Here is a 24,621-nt window from a genome sequence, read left to right as displayed (position 1 = left end):
TCCTTTAGTTTATACTATGGGGCTACAAGTCTGGTTTTGTGCCATTTTCAATTCTTCTTTGTTACAATAACACTTTAGTATAATTTAGAATTGGGTTTGTGTTACCTCTGACATTATTCATTTTGCTTGGGGTGCCTCAAGGGCTTTTGTGTTTCCATATGAGTTTTGGGATTTATTTTTCTCTCTGTATGAGAATGTCATTGGAAATTTGAGGAGAATGGGATCAAACCTGTAGGGTTAATTTGGAAAACGGAGCCGTTTCAACAGTTTCAGTTCTGCTAGTACAAAAGCATAAGAGCTCTTTTCATTTTCTGTTGTCTTTGTTTTTTCATTATTAATCATATTATAGAGTTCTTTTAACTCGTTCTTTAGATTCATTGGTAAGTATTTTATTTAATTAAAGCCTATTTACAGTGAGATCATTTTCCTGATGAGTAAGTTCATCATTGCATATAGAAAGTATATGGATTTTTTAAAGATTTATTTATTTATTTTATGTATATGAGTACAATATCACTCTCTTCAGACACCCTAGAAAAGGGCATCAGATCCCATTACAGATGATTGTGAGCCACCATGTGGTTGCTGGGAATTGAACTCAGGGTCTCTGGAAGAGCAGTCAGTGCTCTTAACCACTAAGCCATCTCTCCAGCCCAGTATATGGATTTTTGTATGCCAATTTATCCTGCTACTTTGTTAAAATTGTTTATCAAAGCTGAGAATTTTCTAGTGGGGTCTATAGGAGCTCTTGAAAATAGGATTATATCTGCAAATAGAGATAATTTGATTTCTCTATTATCTGTAATACTTTTATTTTTTTCCTCTGGTTGTATTGATTTCAAACAATTTATTGAATAAGAGCCGTGAGAGTGGACATCCTTGCCTTATCCCTGAGTTGAGAAAAAATGTGACCTAGTACTTTACTAAGTGTAGACAAACCACATCTCCTCTGCTCACCCATTCAGGTATGGACACTTAGGCTATGTTTATATCTCAGATCTTGTGAGTAATGGTGAAGTAAATATATCTACTCAATTATTATTTTTCAATAAGAAGAATATGCCTTGGTTCTAGAGAGGTGGGTTAGAGGTTAAACATTTGCCATGCAGCTATGGAAAGCAGAATTTAGATTTCTAGCACCTAAATAAATGCCAGGTGGGCATGTGGACTCTCCTGAAACCCCATAAGTCAGGAGGCAGAAATGTGATCCCCAGGGCAAAATGGTTAGGTGGACAAAATAGGTGAGCTCTAGGTTCAGTTGAGAAGAGCTGTAAGTGATGTGAGTTGAGTGTGGAGGCCAGAGGTTGACATCATATGTCATCCTCAATCTCTTGCTCCCCACATTATATACTCAGGCATCCTTCCTTAATTGAACCTAGAGCTCACACATGAACACAAATACACACATATACATGGGGGGAAAAGAAAACAAACACTCTTTGGACATCAATCAAATCAACTAGATTTTAACTTTAACAAATTTTCAGTTAGTACAGTTTCACTTAATTTAAAAAAAAAAATTACTATGTTCTGAGGCTACCACAATGGCTTGGTGCTTAGGGCCTCTGCTAGAGAATTTGGGATTAATCACTAGCCACTCATAACAGACTAGTCCCAGGGAATCTGGTGCCCTCTTCTAGCTTCTGAGAGCACGGCATACATGAGGCAGAGGCACACACACAGAAGTGCACGCAGGCACAATACAAAACCCTCACACAAAATTAAATATTTTCTAATTCATATGTGTGTGTGTATTCACATACATATGCACATATCTCCTTCTTGTCTATAAAATATGCTTGATTTTAGAAGGTCTAACTATAAATACAAAAATGACATATAAAGAAAAACCTTGGAATAAGTAATAAAATCATCTTTCTAAAGCATGCTCTTGATATACATGGTGATAACTAGGATAATAACAAATAATAGATAAAATAGGTAACAAATATTACAGTGAAGCAAAATATGTATGCATAAAAGAGAATGGTCATCAAACTGAAAAATGACAGATTACAAAAGAAGAACACATAATCTATTTTTATTCATATTTTATTAGTGTTTATTTTGTGTATATGCAAATGTATATGAGTGTGTAGGTACATTTGTGTGGTGTGGGGTGGAGGCAGGAAAACAAGCCCAATGCCATTCCCTAGGCAACACCCATCTTCTTTCTGAGATCTCTAGCCTGGAACTTATCAAGGAGACCAGGCCAGCCAGTCAGTGAGCCCAGATGATCTTCACCTTTGCCCACTCAGGGCTGAAATCACAAGAGGACAGCACAATGTATGTTTTGTTTTATCTTGGGGTTCTGCTTGGTTTTTGTGCTTGTAAGGCAAGCACTTTCCTGAGCTCTTCCAGCTCACAGTGTTTCTATTCCTATGATAGGAAACTCATCCTCACATAGAACAATCGAAAATACCTAGAGAAGGAAACCTGGAAATCTTTCGTTCCTGAGAATGAAGTTCCTAGCTCCCTCCCTGGGGGTAAAGATTATTTTAGTAGATTTAAGTCTATCCATTTAGTACATTTATATGCACATCTATGTATACATATACATATTTTTAAAATATCAGCCAATGAGATGGCTCAGTGGGTAAAGGTGCTTGCTCTCCAAGCCTAGTGACCTGAATTCAATTCTGGAAAATACAGGAAGGTGGGTGGAGATGACCAACTCCAACCTGGATGTGCCCCCCCCTCACAGATGCCAACACATCAGTACCTACACACACATCGGGCACCAAGAGCACAAACACACACTAAAAGCAATTTTCAAATGCAATCAAGCTAGAAGTTTTCTTGTTCTTTAAATTTTCAATTGAATGTCCTGAAAATATTTCTTTGTCAGCATATGGACATTTATTTTATTGGTAGCATAGTTTTCCACATACACCCTATGTGTTTTCCCATTCTTTGTCTCTCAATGCCCACTAGCAGAACCATTGGACTTGGACCTGGTGTAGACTTTTCTTACTAGAAGAATTTTGAAATGAATATAATAGTAAAGAAATCTAAGTTTTATATATGTGTATGTGAATATATATTAATTTGAAATACAATTGAAGATGCAAAAGGAGTGGATCCAAGTATATGCTCAGGAGATATTTTAGCAGATATCTCTAAACAGACTTGGAACTGGTTCATTTGTTTACCTTTCCACCAACATCATCTTACTTTTTCACACACTTTCACCAACGTTCAAAATTAATTCTATTTTTAGTTGATAAAATATCTTTATAGTGTATAACATGTTTTGAAATACAAGCACATTGCAAGTAGATAAATTGCCTAATATTCACTCCTTCATATATTTATTTCTTCATTATATGAACAGTTAAAGCTTACTCTTACCAATTTTGAAATATGTGCACAAAACTCAAGTCCAAGAAGATCAAAGACTTCAACATAAAACTAGATACACTAAATCTAATAGCAGAGAAAGTGAGGAATAGAATAGCCTTGAACTAATTGGCACAGGGGACAACTTCCTGAATGGAACACTAACAGCTCAAGCACAAAAATCAACAATTATTAAATAGGATCCAACGAAACTGAAAAGCTGCTCTACGGCAAAAGATGCTGTCAAAAGGACAAAATAGCAGCCTACCAAATGGGAAAATAGTTCCACCCATTCCACATCTGACAGAGGGCTGCCATTCAAAACATAAATGAACTCAAGAAACTAGACAACAAGGAACCAAATAACCCAAATAAATAGGGGTGTGGATCTAAACAGAGAATTCTCAGCAAAGAAATCGCTAATGGCTAAGAAGCACTTAAAGAAATGTTCAACATCCTTAGTGAATCAGGGAAATGCAAATTAAAAACAACTCTGAGATTCCATCTTACACCTGTCATGATAGCTAAGATCAAAAACTCAAGTGGCAGTTTATGTTGGTGAGGATGTAGGGCAAGAGGAATACTCCTCCATTGCTGGTGGGGGTGTGAACTTGAAAACCAATTTAGAAATCTATTTGTCATATTTTCTTACAAAAATTGGGAATGGATCTACCTCAAGGCTGAGCTATACCACTACTGGGCCTAAATCCAGAAGGTGCTCCTCCATAATACAAAAACACTTGCTCAACTATGTTCATAGTAGCTTTATTTGAAATAGCCAGAAACTGGATGTCCTTCTTCTTAAAAGATAAAATTTCCATTGCATAGATATACCACTTACCATCTATGTATCTGTGGACACTTAGGCTACTTAAATATGTTGATGTCCCAGAATGCTGTTCTCCACCAACAATACAGCCTTTGACCTTCTGAACTCCTGAAAGTTGTGATTACTCAAAGAAGACTTGCTCAAGATTGGGCACATTAATGTTCTGTCATTGCAAGGCGAGAACCTCATGGGAACCTGCTCATTCCCAAGGATCGATGTGCAATTAAAAGAAATTAGGGGACAGTTCACAAGACCACAGCCCTTGTGTGTGTACACTGTATATTTGTTGTATATATTATACATTTGTAGAGGGACAAATACTTGCTTCAGTGGTGTATTCACCCAAAATTTGTCCACGATCCTTTATCTAATCCACAGCCTGTGTAAGTATCCTTACTTAAACTCACTATTTCACAAAACAAGATTTAAGTGTAGTCATTTCACCAAGCTATGCTGACTTTGGCACTATCTGGCATGAAGAAAGTTCTATTGTTTCAGGAAAAGATTCTTCAAGGCTTGACTATTGTGGACCAATGCTGAAATGATCATGACAGTGGAGGCATCTACTCCTGTGGGCACATCTAGTAGTAGGTTTATAGACCCTGTGACAATTCTATTCTGAATTTTGAGGCAATGTCCGTACTGTGCTTCAATATGACAGACCAGTCTGTATTCTCACCAACAGTGTACAAGAATTGTTCCATTACCTCCCATATCCTTGCCAAAAGGTATCTTTCTTCTTTTGATAAAAACTTGAGGCAATATCATTGTGATGTTAATTTGCATTTCCCTATGATCAATGATGTTATCAACTTCTAATATGTGCAACAGTTTAACTACTAAATGAATTATGTTATTTACACATTATTGTTATTTATTTTGGGTAGCTATATAGATGGAAATATGAAAGCAAAAATGCCAGGGACATTTAATAAAAAGAGTCAAGCATTTTAAGTTTCAGGGTACAAAATATATGTACAAAAGAAGTGGTCTTACTTCTGCACACTTGTGTGCACATGTGACTGAATCAATAATAGTTCTTGAGCACTTCCTGTATGTCACCGCCTGTTCTCAGTATTTTCTCAAGGTCTACTTTTCTTAGGTCTAAATTTACCCCCCTTCTCCCCCCTGCTCTGTGAAAATAGAAGCAGTCTCTTTAGTATTTTCCCTTCCTACCTGGAGAGATCTTAAACTTTGTCAGTAGAGGGTGATATCGAGACACAGTAAGTATAGTGATTCTCAACATGTGGGTTGCGACCCCTTTGGGGGTTGACAAATGACCCTTTCATAGGAGTGGCATCTAAGTCATCCTGCATATCAGATATTTACATTACAATTCATAACAGTGAAAACTCACAGTTCTGAAGTAGCAACGGAATAATTTTATGGTTGGGAGCCACCACAACATGAGAAACTGCTTGAAGGGATCCCTGCTTTAGGAAGGCCTTCTGCTACAGAAGATTCACACCCCCACACCACCATGACTCTGTAAAAGCTTTCTCCAACAATCTATAGGATACATTTTTGGCAGATTCCACCAATAGGTCATCATTGCAAATTTGCTTCTATTGATTGAGCTTCAGCTGGACCCTTATGAGTGAATGATGAGGTTTGGATGAGAAGGGAAGGAGGCATCCTTAGCTTCCTCACTTGGATTGTGTCATTGATGCCTGTAGGAGCCTTGATGACTGAATGAAAATGAGGACATGACTCCTCTAAGATACCGTTGAGGAGATGGGTTTATTGTGGATATGAAGGAGCGAGTAGACAGAGGTGTGTGGAAAGGTCCAGACTGAACGAGGTCATGGGGAGAAGGGAGTAAGAGAGGAGGCAAAGGGGCAGGGGGGCTTCTGAAATGTTGAGAATATACAAACAGACCATAAGAAGATCTTTGAAGAAGAAACATGTTACATGTATGTCGTCACTGCCTTTATATGTTACATGTATATCAAGGCTTCCTTTATGTGGCAAAAATCGCAGGTGTCTCATGTGACTGCTGTAAAATTTCCGTTTCTTTCCATGTGTGAATATTAATTTTGTAATCAGATAGATACATATTTAAGCTAGAGATAAAATTCTGAGGACTCCCCTCTGGACCATACTCTTCACAGACTCATCCTACCTATTCAACAAAGTCAAGTCAGCCAGGCTGCCTCCCATGTCACTTCAAGCCCTTTTCCCAAAGTACTACCTGCATCAGAAAAGAGACACCAGCAAAGGACAACTGTCAACCGATTCAGCACTCAAAGGGGTTGTGGGGGTGGGGGAACTGTAGTTAACTTGTAATCTGCATAATTACAAACCCACACAAATAAAAAGCATTCATTATGGTTGTAACTAAACTGGGCCCAGTTTGTATACTTCCCAGGACTATAAACTGCTACCATTTCCCATAGTGCATAGTATTCTTCAAATTAATTTGGGAAGTAAAACTTCAGACATTATTTCCTGTGCTGGCTAGTTTTATGTCAGCTTGACACAAGCTAGGGAAAGTGGCCCCAACTGAGAAAATGTCTCCATAAAATCAGACCATAGGCCTGAGGGAGAGACCAATCCACTTGGACACCTCTGGGGTTGTGGTTCTTTAAGAAAGCAGGCACAGCAAGCCATGGGAAGCAGTCCAGTAAGCAATGCTTTTCCCTGGCCACTGCATCAGCTCCTGCCTGTGGGTTCCTGCCCTGCTTTGAGTTGCTGCTTGCCTACACTCTTTGGACTGTGATATGTAAGCCAAATAAAGTCTTTTCTTTGAAAGTTGCTTTTTCATCCTGATTCATCATAGCAACAAACCCCTAACTAAAACACTAAATAGATTCTTTCTCTCTTCCTCTTTGTCCAATTTATTTTTTCTTGAATTTTCAAGCCATACTTTGACAACTAAATCTTGCTTGTAGAAACTGAGGAAAAGCCAGCTTTGTTTTCTGACTCCTGAAATTGCCACTGATGAGCCCCTTGCAGTTCTCAATGTTGTTTTCAATGAGATCGTCTTTTCCGTGTAGCTGCTGTTCTCTTCTCCCAGCTGATTGAGGTTTTATGACCATGTTCCTCAGTTTCCATCTTCTTTGATCCATGTCATCATCAGACTCTAAAGTCAGAAAACTCACCAGATTTAGCTACAGGGAATCTTCTTGAATAAATTACATAACATTTTTTTTATCCCTGTGTGTTTTCTTTATTATCCTCTATTTTTAAATCTCAGAAAGCTTGAATTTCTCAGATTGACTCTTGCATTTCCTGTCTGTTCTTGATTATTTCCTGCTTTTTGTTTTGTGCTTTATCTCTTGGTCGATTTCAACTTGATGTTTTTAAAAAAATGGTTTAAAATTCCTGCCACTGTTTTTTTTTTTTTTTTAAAGTTTTGTTTCTTTAAAACAAAACAGAACAGAACAAAACAATCTATTCTAATGCATACTGCTAAATGAAAGATCTCACATATGGAGTAGCCCCAACTAAGGAAAAGCAAGATCCCCAATGCAGCAGTAGCTAACTTTGACTGATAGAGGCAAGGAAGAGCCACAGTGGGCTGTGTTACCATAGCTGAATTCTACAGGGAATGCAGCCATGCAGCCATCTCCATGATTGCTTGACACCAGAGGCAGCAGAGGATTTAGGGTTTTTTTCAGTGTCTCAGATTTCCTGGAGGTTTTGTACCTGGATTTTCCTTTCTTCCTTCCTTCCCTCTTCCCTTCCCTTCCCTTCCCTTCCCTTCCCTTCCCTTCCCTTCCCTTCCCTTCCCTTCCCCCTTCCCTTCCCTTCCCTTCCCTTCCCTTCCCTTCCCTTCCCTTCCCTTCCCTTCCCTTCCCTTCCCCCTTCCCTTCCCTTCCCTTCCCCCTTCCCTTCCCTTCCCCCTTCCCCCTTCCCCCTTCCCCCTTCCCTTCCCCCTTCCCTTCCCCCTTCCCCCTTCCCTTCCCCCTTCCCCCCTTCCCTTCCCCCTTCCCCCCTTCCCTTCCCCCTTCCCTTCCCCCTTCCCCCCTTCCCTTCCCCCTTCCCCCCTTCCCTTCCCCCTTCCCCCTTCCCTTCCCCCTTCCCCTCCCTTCCCCCTTCCCTTCCCTTCCCTCTTCCCTTCCCTTCCCTCTTCCCTTCCCTTCCCTCTTTCCTTCCCTTCTCCCTTCCCTTCTCCCTTCCCTTCCCTTCCCTTCTCCCTTCCCTTCCCTTCCCTTCCCTTCCCTTCCCTTCCTTTCCCTTCCCTTCCCTTCCCTTCCCCTCCCTCTTTATTTTCTTTCTTCTCTCTGTCTCTCTTTCTCTGTCTTTTTTTGATTTAACACTTTCATTGACTGGATGTACCTGCTGATATTGTGTCAACCTGACACAAGCTGGAGTTAACGCAGAGAAAGGATAACTGCATTATCACAGAGAAAGGAGCTTCAGTTGAGGAAATGCCTCCATGAGATCTAGCTGTAAGCCATTTTCTCAATTAGTGATCAAGGAGGGAGGGACCCTTGTGGGTGGTACCATCTCTGGACTGGTAGTCTTTGGTTCTATAGGAAAGCAAATTGAGCAAGCCAAGGGAAGCAATCCAGTAAGTACCATCCCTCCATGGCCTCTGCATCAGCTCCTGCTTCCTGACCTGCTTGAGTTCTAGTCCTGACTTCCTTTGGTGATGAATAGCAATGTAGAAAGCCTAAACTGAATAAACCCTTTCCTCCCCAACTTGCTTCTTGGTCATGATTGTGCAGCAATAGAAACCCTGACTAAGACACTAGGGTATCCATTTCTTCTAACCTTCTATCTTGTGTTCAGTGTCTGAGTCTTTCTTTTATACCTTGCACTCTGTCGGAGAGGCTTGCCTTTTTGTTTGACCTAAGTTTTTCATTTGCAGTTTTATCTCAGTTTAGGTTTTCTTTAGTGACTCCATTTCTATGTTCATGCCTTGAAGTGTTTGCTTCATTTTATTCCATTGTTTGTGTTTTCACATAGATTCATACCTTTAAGGTCCTTGAAAATATTCATTATAGTTATTTTGAAGTCCTTGTCTTTTGCTTCAGCTATATTGCATTTCTTGGGGCATTTCTCTGTAGTAGCATTGCTGAACACTAGTGGAAACATAGTTTCCTGAGTGTTATTGACTATGCTTTTATTCTGTTGTTTCGGCATTTGGGATGATTGCAATTCTAGGTGTTGATTTCTGGTCTTGTATTTCTTGGATGGGTTTTTTTTTTCCCCCTTGCTTTCTGATGCTCTCTTTGGAGCTTAAAGGAGTGTGGTAGCTGTGGATTGGCTGGTAGAGAGTGCTTCTGAGTCCCTGCCAGATGTGACCACTGAGGGCCTTGATTAAAAATTGTTTCTAGGTATTGGAGATGACATGAAGGAATAGGGATGGGCTAGAAGAGTGCTGTGGTGGTGGAGAGAGAGGGCATTGGTGGCAGAAAGGGTCTACACAATAGAGGAAAGTTGAATCTGCCATGAAGATCTGTGGAGTCCCCAGGAATGCAGGAAGGGAGGGAAAATAGGTTGCTGCCAGATGTCTGTTGCTGGGCTGGAGATGAAAACAGGGGAACTTGAACGACAGAAAGAAGATTGAAGATTGAAGATTGCCTATCAGATTTCCAGGATGGATGTAGCCAGCAGATTTCCACGGAGAGGGCGCTGCTACTCCATCTATTCTCTGCTGAGACAAAGGGATAAGATGAGAAAGAAAGGTTATAGAAGAACTGCTTAGTCCTCTGGGAATGGAGACAGAGAGGAAGAAGAGGCCAAACTAGGTGGTCTGTTAGAAAGATGGGGATAAGACTGGGGAACTGGAATTGGAGGACCCTTTTAAACATTTTTCAATCTTCTGCTTCATTCACTGACTTATGAGGGGATCATTGTGCTAGGTGGTCCTTCACTGGGAGGAAATAGAACCACCTATTCTGGTAGCTATCAAAACAAGGTACGCCTTTATGGCTACAGAAGAATTTTACTAATCTAATTCTTAAATTGCCATTATACTTTTGAAATTTTTCTGTTACTCAAAAGCGTTTTGGAAATGCTACAGATAGTATCTTGCTACAGATAGTGTCTTAAACAACAACAACAACAAAAGGAAAAACCTTTGCCAGATATGATGGCACATGTCTTTAATCCTAGCACTTGGGAGGGAGAGGCAGAGTGATCTCTATGAGTTCTAGGACAGCCTGATCTACATAGTGAATTCCAGAACAGTCAGGGTTATGTAAAGTGACCCGTCTAAAAACCAACCAACCAACCAACCAACCAACCAACCAACCAAATAAATAAATAAAAACAAAAGAAAAAAAAAAAACAAAAAAAACAAATACAAACAAAAAAAAAAAAAAACAACCAACCAACAAACAAAAAAGAGATCATTTTTGCATAGTTAGCACTTTATATAGTTCAGCTGAAGGTTTGCTGTATTTACTCTGATGAAAGCTGACGCAATTGTTATAAGAGTATTTTTCACAATTGTAGAAGTATTTTAATGTGTTGTAATTGCAGCATCCTCCTAATAGTTGTTTTAAAAGTCTCAAAGACGATAACACTGTAATCCCTGGTTCTACATTAAGGGTCCAATTCTTCCCAGGATACTAATGCATAAAGTAGCATAGTAATAATAGGTATGTGGAAATGTGTACTCGGGGAAAAATATAACCTTTTAAAATTACTTACAAGTAGAAACACATGCCAAAACACATTTCATCACAACTAAAACTAATTTTCTCTTCTTGCAAATACAATTACAGAAATATCAAATGAGTTCCAAGGAGTGACTTAAGATCCAGTTCCCTAATTTCAAGTGTGCATGTAGCATGGCGGCGTTTCATGAACCATTCTCCAGCACAGCCATTTCCAGGCTTCACAAAAGATAAATGTGCAGTTTTTTTCCTCAAATAGCTCTCACCCAGAACACTGCTTAATATGCAACTGGTTTTGTAAATGAATGCTTTTCTACTTAAGATGACAAAGGAAGAGTCAAGAGGTCTCTTCAACGGGCCCTCTGACCCCAAATTCCGACAACAACGAGGCTTTCAGAGAGGACCACAAGTGTTTCTGAGAAATCAGCAGTACCCTGAGACACCTCATCAACGACATCTCATTGAATATGTTTTCCTTAATACATAGAAATTCTTTAATAGTCAAAAATTCTAAACTTAACTAAGGTATAATTTTCATCTCTTACCAAAATACCAAGTACAGGTAGACCAAAATAGCATTTAAAAATTCTTTAATATTCTGGTTAGATTGCACTGAGAACATGGTAATTTACAGTAGGTACAAGAAGATATTTTTTCCTAAAGAGCTTTTGTTTAATAAGGAGTTTGGTTTGGGACAATTAGTTTGTATACTTATTTTTTCTTTATTTTGCAGAAAGGTATTATTGAAAAATAAGAAAAAAAAATGTTGACTATCCTGGACTGCTATGGATGGTATCTTCTTCCATACTCAGCCTCATTGATCATTCTATCATCTGACTAAGAGAGTTTAGAATAATGTTATGGATAAGTTTTCTCAAAACTGTTCTTGGCCATTATTCTCAGCTTACCTTGCACACTTGCCACAGAGAATGGAAAAGGAATGAGGTGAGAAAAAAGTAGATGTCACCATTCTTTTTTCTTTTCTTTTCTTTTCTTTTCTTTTCTTTTCTTCTCTTTCTTTCTTTCTTCCTTTCTTTCTTTTTTTTGTATTTTTATTGAATATTTTCTTTATTTACATTTCAATTGTTTTCTCCTTTCCAGTTCTTCCCTTCAGAAACCCCCTATCCCATCCCCTCTTCCTCTGCCTCTATGAGGGTGTTTTCACACACTCTTGTCTTCCAGCCCTCGCATTCCCTTACACTGGGGCATCGTACAAACACCCTCAGGCCCAAGGGCCACTCCTCCCACTGACTTCCAACAAGGCTATCCTTTGCCACATGTGCGGTCAGAGCCATGGGTCCCTCCATGTTGCTTCCCCCACGGGGTTGCAAACCCCCTCAGCTCCTTCAGTCCTTTCTCCAACTCCTCCATCAGGGACACAGCGCTCAGTCCATTCTTGACATAGGAAAACACCTCAGAGACTCTTCTACTGCTTCCAGGTCTTGCTCAGCCAACCAAAGTATGGAAAACGTCTGTACCTCAGTGGTGGTCGCCACTCTTCAGATGCAACACACCTTCTTAGAACAAATGCATGAGCAGAAATGGCAAGAAGACCTAAGATGAAAAGCACTCTTCCTTCCAGCCATGCAAGGCATTCTGACGCCAGCTGGCCACAGAAAGGAACATCTGCATGCAACTCAGAGATGGCCCCACAGAGAGCACAATCAGCCAGAATACTCGAGAGCACTGACAAATTATTGAAAGAGTCCAAATGCTTCCATTCCTAAACATACTGTGTCACCACCCTCTACATTGTCAACACTATAAACTATTCTACTCAAAAACAAAAACAGAAAAAGTCTGTGCCTCAAAAAAAGAAATTCCAAATTTAAAACCATTGGGATATCCATACCAAACAACATAGTGGCTGAAAACATTAATATCAAAGTTCAGAATGCTATACAGTGTTCTCTGAGAAACCAATCTAGATTATGCATGATGTGTGCAAACCAAGTCTTCCATCCAGCGAAGCTGGGGACAAGGAGGAAAATCAATTACCTGGTTAAAACTCTTTCATCATCTTGTTTCTGTATGCACTACGGCAAGCAACTCCATTTCTTTATAACTGGTAGCCTAACAATGAATGTGTCTTGTAAGGACTACTACCAGAGTTGTTGAAAGATTAGAGTCACCTAGGGCCTGCTGAGCCTGTGGTCTATGGTGGGACTGTGAAAGGCAGTCTGTTTTCTGGTTGAGCTAGGTTTAAACCCTGGAGACCCAGCAGGTGTTTCTGCAAGGGATGGAAGGTGTTTGTCACGCCCCCCAGATACCAGGCTCTTGACACGAGTCCTCAGCTCCATAATTCTGTGGCCATCTCTCACAGGACTACACCTCAAGCCCCTGGTATTCTGTTTACACTCCACCCCCACAGTTACCTGGCAACAGCCAGATAGGCCTGGCCCACAATAAAAGGGGCTGCTTGCCCCCTACTCCCTCTTACTCTTGCCTCTCTCTCTCTCTCTCTCTCTCTCTCTCTCTCTCTCTCTCTCTCTCTCTCTCTCTCTCTCTCTCTCTCTCTCTCGCCCTCTTGCTCATTCTTTCTCTGCGTTCCCTTCCCCCATCTCTCCACGTGGCCATGGCCAGGCCAGCCTCTACTTGTTCTCTCTCTCTCTCTCTCTCTCTCTCTCTCTCTCTCTCTCTCTCTCTCTCTCTCTCTCTCTGCCTTTACTACCCTCTTAGCTCCCCTTCCTAGACACTCCTCCCTGCAAAAGTTATTTAACCTCAGGCCCACCCTGAGAAAGTGTGGTACGTTTTCACCCATGACATGCCATGACAATAAAGGTCTTAAAACCATGAACTGTTTCTTCTCATGGGGATTCGCCATGGGGAACAATGGAGCAGGTTTTCCTCTAAAGAGCTGAGTGTCTAATCTCCCACAGGAGGCCTCTCTGTGTTCTTAGCTGCCCACTGAGCAAGCCAAGGACTCTCTTCCCAGAGGGATCAAGCCGAAGCTCTCCCCTCCACTCCCTGTTCCTTTTGGCCCCTGGGTAGACCCTGCCCATAGGCCATGGCATCCAGTGGCATCTGTGGTATCTAAGAGTTTGAGAACCTGCCATCCTCAGCCTCCTTGCAGCCCTGGGGACCTCAGAGCAGGCTCTTCCACAGCACACAGTGCAGAGATCTGTGATGCCCAAGAGTCTGAGCCAACTCCTGCAGTCCATGAGACCTCAGACTTCCCACGTCCGCCTCCATGAGCTTCCCTAGCCCTGTGGCTGGCTGGATGTGGGCCCTACTTTTAACCCACATTCTGTACCAGATTGGCTCAAGTGGTGACTTTATTGCATGTGAATCTCTGCAAATCCCTGGCTGGCATTTGACCTTCTGATCCCTGGTTACTACAAGTGCTAGTTGCTATCAATTTCATGACCTGTCTATACAAACGGTCCTTTCACTGTGCATGATCACATCCACAGCACACACATTCTTGGTAATTGTGGGCACAGGCCCACTAAAAACTATAACTCTGGACAAACTAGAGAGAACTTTATGAAATTTGGCAAACAACTCACCATGACTCCCTAACACTCCCAAGATGAAGAAATACCTATTTTTGTTGCCCTGTTCTTTCCCTTAATTAACACTGTTTGATTGGAAAGACAGGAGAGAGTTCTTTCTTAAACAGGTAGCTAGCTAGGAAGATAGGCCATACATCAAATCCAAACTGATCCTTGAGCAGTAACACCACCACCGTCCACTTTTTTTTGTTGTTTTTTTTCGAGACAGGGTTTCTCTGTGTAGCCCTGGCTGTCCTGGAACTCACTTTGTAGACCAGGCTGGCCTCGAACTCAGAGATCCACCTGCCTCTGCCTCCCGAGTGCTGGGATTAAAGGCGTGCGCCACCACGCCCGGCTCACCGTCCACTTTTTTAGATTGTTTTCTTCTTCCCAGGGTGGGTACCTTGGAGCAGGAACTGGGCTCTTGCTTTCATTTGTGTGATGAATTTACTGTCTGGTTCATACCAAGCACTTATATGCCAGTCATTAAATAATGAGAGCTAGGCAATTATCTTATTTCCTTTCCCTGCCCTGATCAAGGATATCTACTACTTAACAATTCGACAACAAAGAGAAGGTCTATGGCTGCCTATATTAAAACAAGGTTTCATGTTCTTCTTTCTCATCTTTTTGAAACGACTGGCTACAAATTTCAGTAGTCTTTGGAGAAAATGTATCAGTCCTTGGTCTTTGTTTCCCTCATTCTCTCAAATTTCCTGATGTATCTAAGTTTAAAAATCCTTGGTAATTCAGAAAATCTGTATGTTGCACGTATGAAAATTTCCTATAGTCTAAAAATAGCAATGTTATACATCCCAAGCCAATCTCCCTATGTTATTAAGCCATACATTATTTATCATGTTATTTAATGCCAACAATTTGAGATATTCCACAGAGATATGGCAGCAATTGCATCTGTAATGAGCCTGAATGCAGAGATTAGGGAAGAGGCAAAATTCTCTACAGTAAAAACTTAAGTAGTTCCTCATGATGCTGCTACTGATTTACTACTTTGGTTTCTTTAGACTTTGACTCGGTTCCTTTCTGTTCTTCAATCTCATTTCCTACTGAACTAAAATGAAAACAATAACAACTATGTGTGTATGTATAAGCACACACATGACATGGTGTGTACATAGAGGTCATAGACCATCTTGATGCACTTTGCTCTCTCTTTCTACCGTGTGGTTCTTGGGACTGAACTCAGGTCCTCAGGCTTGGCACGACGTACCTCCACCTGCTGTACCACTTTGCTGTCCTCACTAAACTAAGGTTTCTAAAACTGCAACATGTTCAACTCCTTTCAAATCCTTTTACAGAATGCAATCCCTGTTGACTTTTTAATACTTGTTTCTATTTTATTTATTTAGGTGTGTTGGTGTGAGCTGCCCACATTGAATTGAACCCAGGTCCTATGGAAGTACAGTCTGTGCTCTTAACCTCTGAGCCATCTCAAGTTTATTAGACAGCAAAGATATTGTACATTAAGCCATTCCTTTACGTTTGTTGATAGGCTAATTTTACTTTTCCCCACTTTCAGGATGTTACTACAATGGCCAACCTGAGATGTAAAGTGTTGGAAGGCAAAGCCTTTCAAAGAGGTTAGCAGCCACATAGACATAGTGGGCACTTCAAAATAACCCACTTCTCAGTTTCTGTTTTCTTGTTTTTTTTTTTTTTCTTTTTAACCAGCTTTTACTGGCTAGCTCTACATAGTTAATACCCCCCCCCACCTTAACACCCATACACATTGTGCTGGGATTAATGCTAGACAAATGCCTTGATACTCTCATATACCAGCAACCCTGTGCTTGAGTGTGTGTGTACATGTTTGTGGATACCAGAGATGATGTGGGCTTCTTCCTCAGTCACTCTTCTCTTTCTTAATAGTAACAGGGAAATCTATGTCAACCTACCTTATTGACAAGGTAGAGGATGACATGGATAAAGAAAAAGCAGATGATCTTATTCAAGCAAACAACAGCTCCCATAAGGATGGGAGGAAACCTAGAGCCAAAAGTGGAAAGGAGTCTTTAGTGGGCACTGGGACCTCCCTTTTCCTGACTCCCCTCCCCTTCTCTCTTATTGGTCCCTTCTGGGTTCCCCTCCTTAGGCATATTCCTTCTTCCTGCAGGATGGAGGTGGGGGGACTTTTCTCACTTCAGTGGGAAGCCACAACCTTCTTAAAGAGGCTGCCTTTGATTTTCCTATCTTCCTAAATTCCACTAACTCTCTTTCAGGGTACATAAAAATTACAATTTAAAAATGACTTCTAATTCAAAAGCTAGGTAGTTTTCAACAAGAGACTGCTTTTTAAAAGACTGGTAATTCAAAAGGAGTGAATACTGACCCTGAATGATTGTTTACTAAGAATAACAAAGTCTGAAGCTAGAGAGTAAGTGATTTCTCTCTCAATCCCCCTTTCTTTCCCAAAATTGTCATCAAACTGAAATAAAAACGCCCAAAGTTCTGTTTCTGTCTAAAAGAAAAGAAATTAAACAGCAAAAACTATCCACGCAGTTGGAATACAGTTCACCTGCTGGTTTTCCTAGCCAGCATCCAGGAAGCCCTGGCTGCTAGCACTACATAATCCCTGCTCTTGGGAGGATCATCAAAAGTTCATGGTCAGCTTGGGCTTCGTGAGATGGTTTTAAAAATAAAAGCTGCACTGGCACGTACCCAAAAACCACTTGTGATCCTGAATCAGAGTGAGGGCTGTTTCTGTCAATAATCTAACAGAGCATCTGGCTGCAAAATGATCCAATGAGTTACACTGGGGTAACATGTCCTTCACATTTCAACGTGTCCTAACTACAGGTATGAGTTGAAATACCACACAGAAATATAATGCAAAATGTATTACAATGGAGTTGAATACTTCCTAGTGCATTTTCTTGTGACAATGTTGTTAGAAGTCAGCCAGGATGTCCCAGGGCAGTGTTTGTGGGCATTCTTACCTGTACCCAGCATAGAGCCATTAAAAAAACAAACAAACAAAAAAAACCAAAACCTTTTTATTGATTCTTTAAAATTTTCCTATTATACACAGCAATCCTACTCATCTCCCTGTCCCTCCATAACTGCCCTCTGCTCTTGCAACCTCCCCACAAAACTAACAAGCATTCTCTCCATGGGAGCTGTGGTATGCACCGTGTGTCACCTATTGTATCTTTTTACCCAGACAGCTTTTCTTGAAAATGTTCATTGCTGTGAGTTATTGGTCTGGTTCAAAGGCTCTGGCTTCTGCTACACTCTCAATACTTGATTCTGGCTAGGAGTCCTTTTCAATATCCTGTTGTTACTCTGTGTCCTGAGGATATTTCGGGGGGGGGGGGGGAGGGGAGCAGGCTGTAAGACATGGAAAGCAGCTCTACATACAGTGTGTGTCTCACAGGAAATTCTCAGCTCCCAGGCATGGGTCCTTGGGCTTTTTGCCTCTCAAGTGCAGCAACCAGAATCATGGGAAAGCGAAGAGCTTCCATAAGGATGATCCTTCCAAGCCTGTTCACCTCACAGTCTTTCCAGGGTACAAGGTGGCATGACACACATCATCCAGAAAGTTGACAGGCGAGGATGGATCTAAGGTGAACAAGAAAGAAGTCTTGGAGGATGTGACCATTGTGGAAACCCCACCCATGGTGGTTGTGGGCATTGTGGGATATGTTGAAACCCCACGAGGCCTCTAGACCTTCAAGACTGTGTTTGCTGACCGTATCCGTGATGGATGCAAAAGGCAGTTCTGTAAGAACTGGCACAAATCTAAGAAGATGGTTTTCACCAAGTACTGTAAGAAATGGCAGGATGACACAAGCAAGAAACAGCTGAAGAGGGACTTCAACAGCATGAAGAAGTACAGCCAGGTCATCCGCACAATTGCCCAACTCAGACATGTTTGCTCCCTCTGCGCCAGAAGAAGACACACTTAATGGAGATCCAAGTGAATGGGGGTACTGTGGCTGAGAAGCTAGCCTGGGCCCTAGAGAGGCTGGAGCAGTGGGGTCCTGTGAAGCAGGTGTATGGGCTGGATGAGATGACTGATGTCATCGGTGTGACAAAAGGCAAAGGGTACGGAAAGACCCACAATGTGAGGACTCCCCCACGTTCTAACTCAGGATAGGTGACACCCCAAAGCACTCATGAGAAACGGCTTTTTTTTGTTGTTTTGTTTGGTTTGGTTTTTTGAGACAGGGTTTCTCTATGTAGCCCTGGCTGTCCTGGAACTCACCAGGCTGGCCTCGAACTCAGAAATCTGCCTGCCTCTGCCTCCCGAGTACTGGGATTAAAGGCGTGCACCACCACGCCCCGCTAGATGCAAACTGCAAGAGGTTTATTCAGGAAAGACCAGTGAACTGGGGACAACTCATATCCCACGCAGGGGTAGAAGAGTCGACCATGAGCTCAAGGGGTAAGGGGTTTATAAGGGCACAAAAACTGCAAACACTGGCATTGGGCTATAGAAAGGCAAAAACGGAAAACACCTGGCAAAACCCACAAACAACTGGCATCCTGGAACAATGGGGCAAGTTCTACTCCCTGCCATTAGAGAGGTCTATTTTGGACACAGGTCTAGGGGCTTAAATAATTTTTCACACTCTCTCAGGATCTTTCATTCCCCACTCCTTCTAGTAAACAGTTCTAATCTTAAAACTAGACACTATTTTCTAACACACATGGAAAATCAAAAGCAAAATTCAAGATAAGGGCCTTTCCACCAAGTCTCAAGGTTTTCTGAGCGGTGGTGTCTAATGTAGACCAAATCTCTAACTTGAAAGCAATGTGGGGCTTGCAGGTCTTCTTCTCTTGAGTAGGCCTCCTGAAGCTGCTTCCATGCTCGCTGCCTCACCCACTAGAGCGCCTTGAGCCTAGAGAACAAAGGCTGGGAAAGCAGCATGTCAGCACTATGTACAGAGGCTATTTTTTACCAGTGGAGGGGGCCCCCCATCGAGTAATTCATAGGGGGTCCATCCAAACTGTTTCTAACCCTGAAGAGCACAAAGGGTAGGAGAGCTATCCAATCATTAGTGCCAGTCTCTGCTGTCAATATGGTAAGTCTCTTTAATTGTTCTATTCATCCTCTCCACCTGTCCTGAGCTTTGGGATGCACAATGTAACTTCCAATCAATCCCCAATATCTTGGCCAGTTCCTGACTTACCTGGGCAACAAAGGCAGGTCCATTATCAGATTCGATTACCTTGGGTACCCCAAACTTCCAACTCACGTTCTTCTGGGCTCCTCCAAGGGCTTGGATCACTTCTCCAGCCCTGCCCTTTGTATCACACACCTTGTCTTCTAGGCTCCAGCTGCCTGTACACCATTGCTGCTGCTGTTCTTGGTAGTCATCTCATGGTACTGGCATCTACAAAACACTGCTGTCTTCCGCTGTAACTAGGCTTCACCAATAGCCTCTCATAGGCTCTCTTCATGGTGCCAAGCATCAAGTCCTTTTCATGACCCCTTCTGTCCTGAACCATCAATTGCAACTGAGGCTGCACTGCACCTTTACCAATGGCCTTCCATGGCCTATCACAGTGCTGAGCTTCAGCTGCTCTGCGTGACCCCTTCATGCCTTCAAAACTAGTACCACCTGGGTGACTCTTACACATTACCAACTCCTGCTGCTGCACTGGGTACAACTTTGGCTATCTCTGGATCACAGCCTCTGTCCTCTCAGAAAACACTTCCCAGAAGATGTCACCTCAATGATGCTGGTCTCTTCTTAATCACCGCTAATTTCTTAGCTCCAGCTAACCAGCATCTATAGTTCCAGAAATGCAAAGTTTTTACTTTATCAAAGCCACAAGTTCAGCTTCCTGGGCCTATGTCCCTTCAGGGAGGCTGTTGGCCCAGATCACTTGCTTTCTGTCCACCACTGCTGCCCCTGCCTTCTTCTTACTTTCAACCATGAAGTTACTGCCATCTGTGGACCAGCTCAGACTCCCAGGCCAAGGCTGATCCTTATCAGCATCCTTGACAAATAGAGCTATGGCAGCAATAGCTTTCAGACAAGAAAACCACCCGCTGGCAACAGGGTCTATCTTAAGCCACTGACCTTTTCCAAGGTTTCAAAGTCAGGTCAGGCAAGGCCAAGGCTGGAGCCATTAGTAGAGCCTTTTTAATTTCTTTAAAGGCTCTCTGGGGTCCATACAAACACCTCCCCTTCCTTGGTTAGGGGGTACAACTGGGCAGCTAAAATTGCAAACCCAGGTATCCAGAGCCTGCAGAAGCCAGCGGTGCCCAAGAATTCTCTTTTCTGGCTTCTTTTAGCCACCGGTTCCCGTCTTGAAGGGTGTATCCCAAATAAGTAACTTCAGTCTGACACAGCCGAGCCCTTTTTAGCTCGGTCCCCCCAACTCACCTAATTCTGTTAAGCAGATTGGTCTTATGTTGCCCAGATTCCCTAGGTCCTGTCTCTTTCTCTTCTGCTTTTCCCCTCTTTCTCTCTCCTGCCTCCTTCACTAGATCATGTAACTGTAATATATCTTCTCTTACCTTAGACAAATTAGTGGGCCATCTTGAGGCACCTCGAAAACCTGCCACCAGAGCCTGGTGATAGATTTTCAAGCTCTCCCTACCTTTTGCCATGATGTAGTCCCAACCAGGGCGAGTCAAAGGACATCCCATGTAGCTGTGTAGGCTGCCTGTCAGCTCCCGGGATATTTTTTCTAGCTTCTAACAAAATTCTCTCTCCTGCCTCAGTTGTGAAGAGCATCTGCAGCAGCTGCTGACAATCATCTGGAGGCTGCGATTCGGGCAATTTCTCTTGTAACACCAGAGCACAATCACAATTTTGGGAAGCAAAACCCAATTTTAACAGTGTAAACTATCCATTCTCTTTAAAAATCAACACCAAAAAACATTACTTGCTACAAAGTTTGGCTGCCTGTTCCTGCACACAAATGCAAGAAGGTGCAGCCCCCAATACTTCAAAGAGACACTGCCCTAAATCCTATAATATTACCCAATTCAGGTGTATCTTTAGAGACCTGTCTCCTTGGGTTGTATCATGCCGCATGTTGTAGTTCTGAATTACTCCAACCTGGAGTTACCAGTTTTTAAGCACAGAGACTTTTGTAAATTACGTCTAGTCAGGGTACAAAGCACCTATGAGAATTACCTTCCCTTCTTTTTTTTTTTTTTTTTTCTTTTTTTACCTTCGCTTCTTTAAACACATACACAAAAACACACAAAACAGAAACCAACAGAACCAGACACACACGACCCTTTCGCGTCCTCCACAAGCAGGCAAAAGAATCAGACGATTTCGGAGAGGGAAGCTTCCACTTTAACAACAGAACTTGGTCCCTCTGACTGATCTCTGGAGACTGCCAGGCATCCCTGGCTTTCCCCACTTCCCAGGGCATCCCCCAGGGAGGCAGCCTGTGGTCCTCCTAGCACGCCTGCCAACCACCAGTCCTCTGGTCCTTACAGCCCAAGAGGACAGCTGCAAACAGAAAACCCCATCATCTACAAACACAAAGACATTCTCGTCCGCTTCCACTGGATGACCAGAACCAGAGAAATGACCCAGAGGGTTGCTGAATCAGATGGTAGGTTCTCGACAAGAGGGTTACAGTATCACTACCGACCTACAGATGGGACAAAGGTCCCTATAGATGGGGCATCCCCTAGGGCAATTTTTAAACCAAACTCAGGTGGATCCAAACTCAGGCTGATCAGTATAAACTCAGGTGGCACCAAGCTTCAGAAATAAAGGATGAGACACAGACAAACAAACCAACACAACAAGTGCACATTCGTTTTAAACAGAAAACAGACACTCAGAACAGAGACACTGGCCAGCACACACACATTCCAGAGGGGATCCCCATACCTCCAAGTCGATTCTCAGGCATGAGGGATGGTCAGGTTTCCTGGCCAATGCACCAAATGAAAGACCCACAACGTGAGGACTCCCCCACGTTCTAACTCAGGATAGGCGAGACCCCAAATCACTCACAAGAAACGGTCTTGATGCAAACTGCAAGAGGTTTATTTGGGAAAGACCAGTGCACTGGGGATGACTCATATTCCATGCAGGGATAGAGGAGTCGACCAAGAGCTCAAGGGGTAGGGGGTTTATAAAGGCACAAAAACCGCAAACACCTCGCATTGGGCTATAGAAAGGCAAAAGCCACGAACACCTGGCATCCTGGAACAATGGGGCAAGTTCTACTCCCTGCCATTAGTGAGGTTTATTTTGGACACAGGTCTAGGGGCTTAAATAATTTTTCACTCTCTCAGGATCTTTTAGTACAAAGGGGTGACTAGTCGTTGGCATACAAAGAAACTGCCACGAAAGACCCATTGAGGTCTGCATGAAGTTGCCTGTATTGGAGCCTGGCACCCTGCCTGTGTAGCCTTCTATGTGGCTCGAGCTGGGCAGAAAGGCTACCATCACTGAACAGAGATTAACAAGAAGATTTACAAGACTGGTCAAGGCTACCTCATCAAGGATGGGAAACTGATCAAGAAAAAAGCATCTACTGACTACGACCTTCCTGACAAGAGCATCGACCCACTGAGTGGCTTTGTCCTTCGTAGTGAGGCGACCAATGACTTCATCATGCTCAAAGGCTATATGGTGGGAACCAAGAAGGGAGTGCTTAGTCTTCCTAAGCCCTTGCTGGTCCAGAACAAACATCAGGCTCTGGAGGAGATTGACCTGAAGTTCAATGATACCTGTACGGCTAGTTTTGTGTCAACTTGACACAGCTGGATCTATCACAGAAAAAGGAGCTTCAGTTGAGGAAATGCCTCCATGAGATACAACTGTAAGGCAATTTCTCAATTAGTGATCAAGGGGGAAAGGCCCCTTTGTGGGTGGGACCATCTCTGGGCTGGTAATCTTGGTTCTATAAGAGAGCAGGCTGAGCAAGCCAAAGGAGGCAAGCCAGTAAAGAACATCTCTCTATGGCCTCTGCATCAGCTCCTGCTTCCTGACCTGCTTGAGTTCCAGTCCTGACTTCCTTGGTGATGAACAGAGTATGGAAGTGCAAGCTGAATAAACCTTTTCCTCCCCAACTTGCTTCTTGGTCATGATGTTTGTGCAGGAATAGAAACCCTGACTAAGACAACGCCCACCTCCAAGTTTGGCTGTGGTTGTTTCCAGATCATGGAGGAGAAGAAAACATTCATGGGACCACTCAGAAAAGATCACATTGCCAATGAGGAAGGTGCTTAATTCCAGGATCACTTTGTGCAGTGGGTAGAGTCTCATTAATAAATATTCCCAGAAACACACACACACACACACACACACACACACACACACACACGGAAAGCAGACCTCTCACAGATTTTTCAGAACCAGGCATTCCCCATATGGTTTTCTTGATATGCTTTTTGCTCAAAGAGGGAGTTTACCCTGTCCTGCCTTTCCACCCACATTTAAACCCCTTCTAAGGCTCTCCACTGATCTCCCTACTTCTTTCTGTCAAATGGGTTAAGGCTGCATGACAGTGCATGGAGAGGAACACCTTGGGGAGTGGGATATGGTGCATGCACACTACATGTCTGTTCTTTACAGTTCACTCTGCGGGCCATACCCGAGTTGGGGAGTTCCTGGCTGGTGGCCTGTAAGTAGAATGCACTTAGTACTCTAGCAGAGGGCCTGTTTTCAGTACTCAGCACCCACATGGTTGCCTATAAGTTTCTGTAACTCCAGCTCCAACAGTCCACAGTCTAAGTGCAAATGCATACATGCACGTAAAACATTCATTCATATAAAAACATATTGCATATGGCTATAAAAAGTAAACCTGGAAGAAAATGAGGACCTGGCCTGTTGATCCAAGGTATGGCTGAGGAGAAGGGTTTTATTGTAGATATGAGAAAGAGGAAAGGCCAAGGCGTTTGGAAGGGTCCAGACTGAACCAGACCATGAGAGGAGGGGCAGGGGGGTAACAAGAAAGAGAAGAGAGAAGGGAGCAAAGGGACCAAGAGAACCAAACACAAGGCAAAAGAGGGGAGGGCAGAAAGAGAGAGCAAAGAGAGCCCATGGCCAAGGTGGTGGGGTTATATAGGAAAGAGAAGCTGGGGGAAGGGAACGGAAGCCCCTGGGCTCTAGAGGCTTGTGGCAGGGGATGGGGTAAGAGGTTACCGGAAGAGCCATAGGTACTGAGTGAGCCTAAAGGCCAAGCAGACTTTAGTGTGCTAAAGGAACCACAGTTAGCTATTGCACTGAGTTTCACTGGGATGTGAGCAACAAAACAAGATTCAGTATAATATATGAAATGGGAGAAATGGGCTTGTGCCCCAATAGTTGGCACTATATACTGTGGTACTCACACAGAATAACAGAAGCATCTCCAGTGTCAACTAGAACTTTGATACAGTGCTTTGATAAAGTGCTAAGCCTGGAGGCCTGGAGGAATATTTGACGCACAG

General features: G+C 42.7%; 1 pseudogene; it reads left to right on the top strand.

Annotated features, from left to right (window-relative positions):
• Gm11765 overlaps window positions 1-23,416 on the top strand; it is a 28,841-nt pseudogene extending 5,425 nt beyond the window's left edge.
• Window positions 23,417-24,621: the final 1,205 nt, after the last annotated feature.

This window comes from Mus musculus, chromosome 4 (assembly GCF_000001635.26).
Source record: "Mus musculus strain C57BL/6J chromosome 4, GRCm38.p6 C57BL/6J".
NCBI lineage: Eukaryota > Metazoa > Chordata > Mammalia > Rodentia > Muridae > Mus > Mus musculus.
This window is presented reverse-complemented; position numbering and strand designations above follow the sequence as displayed.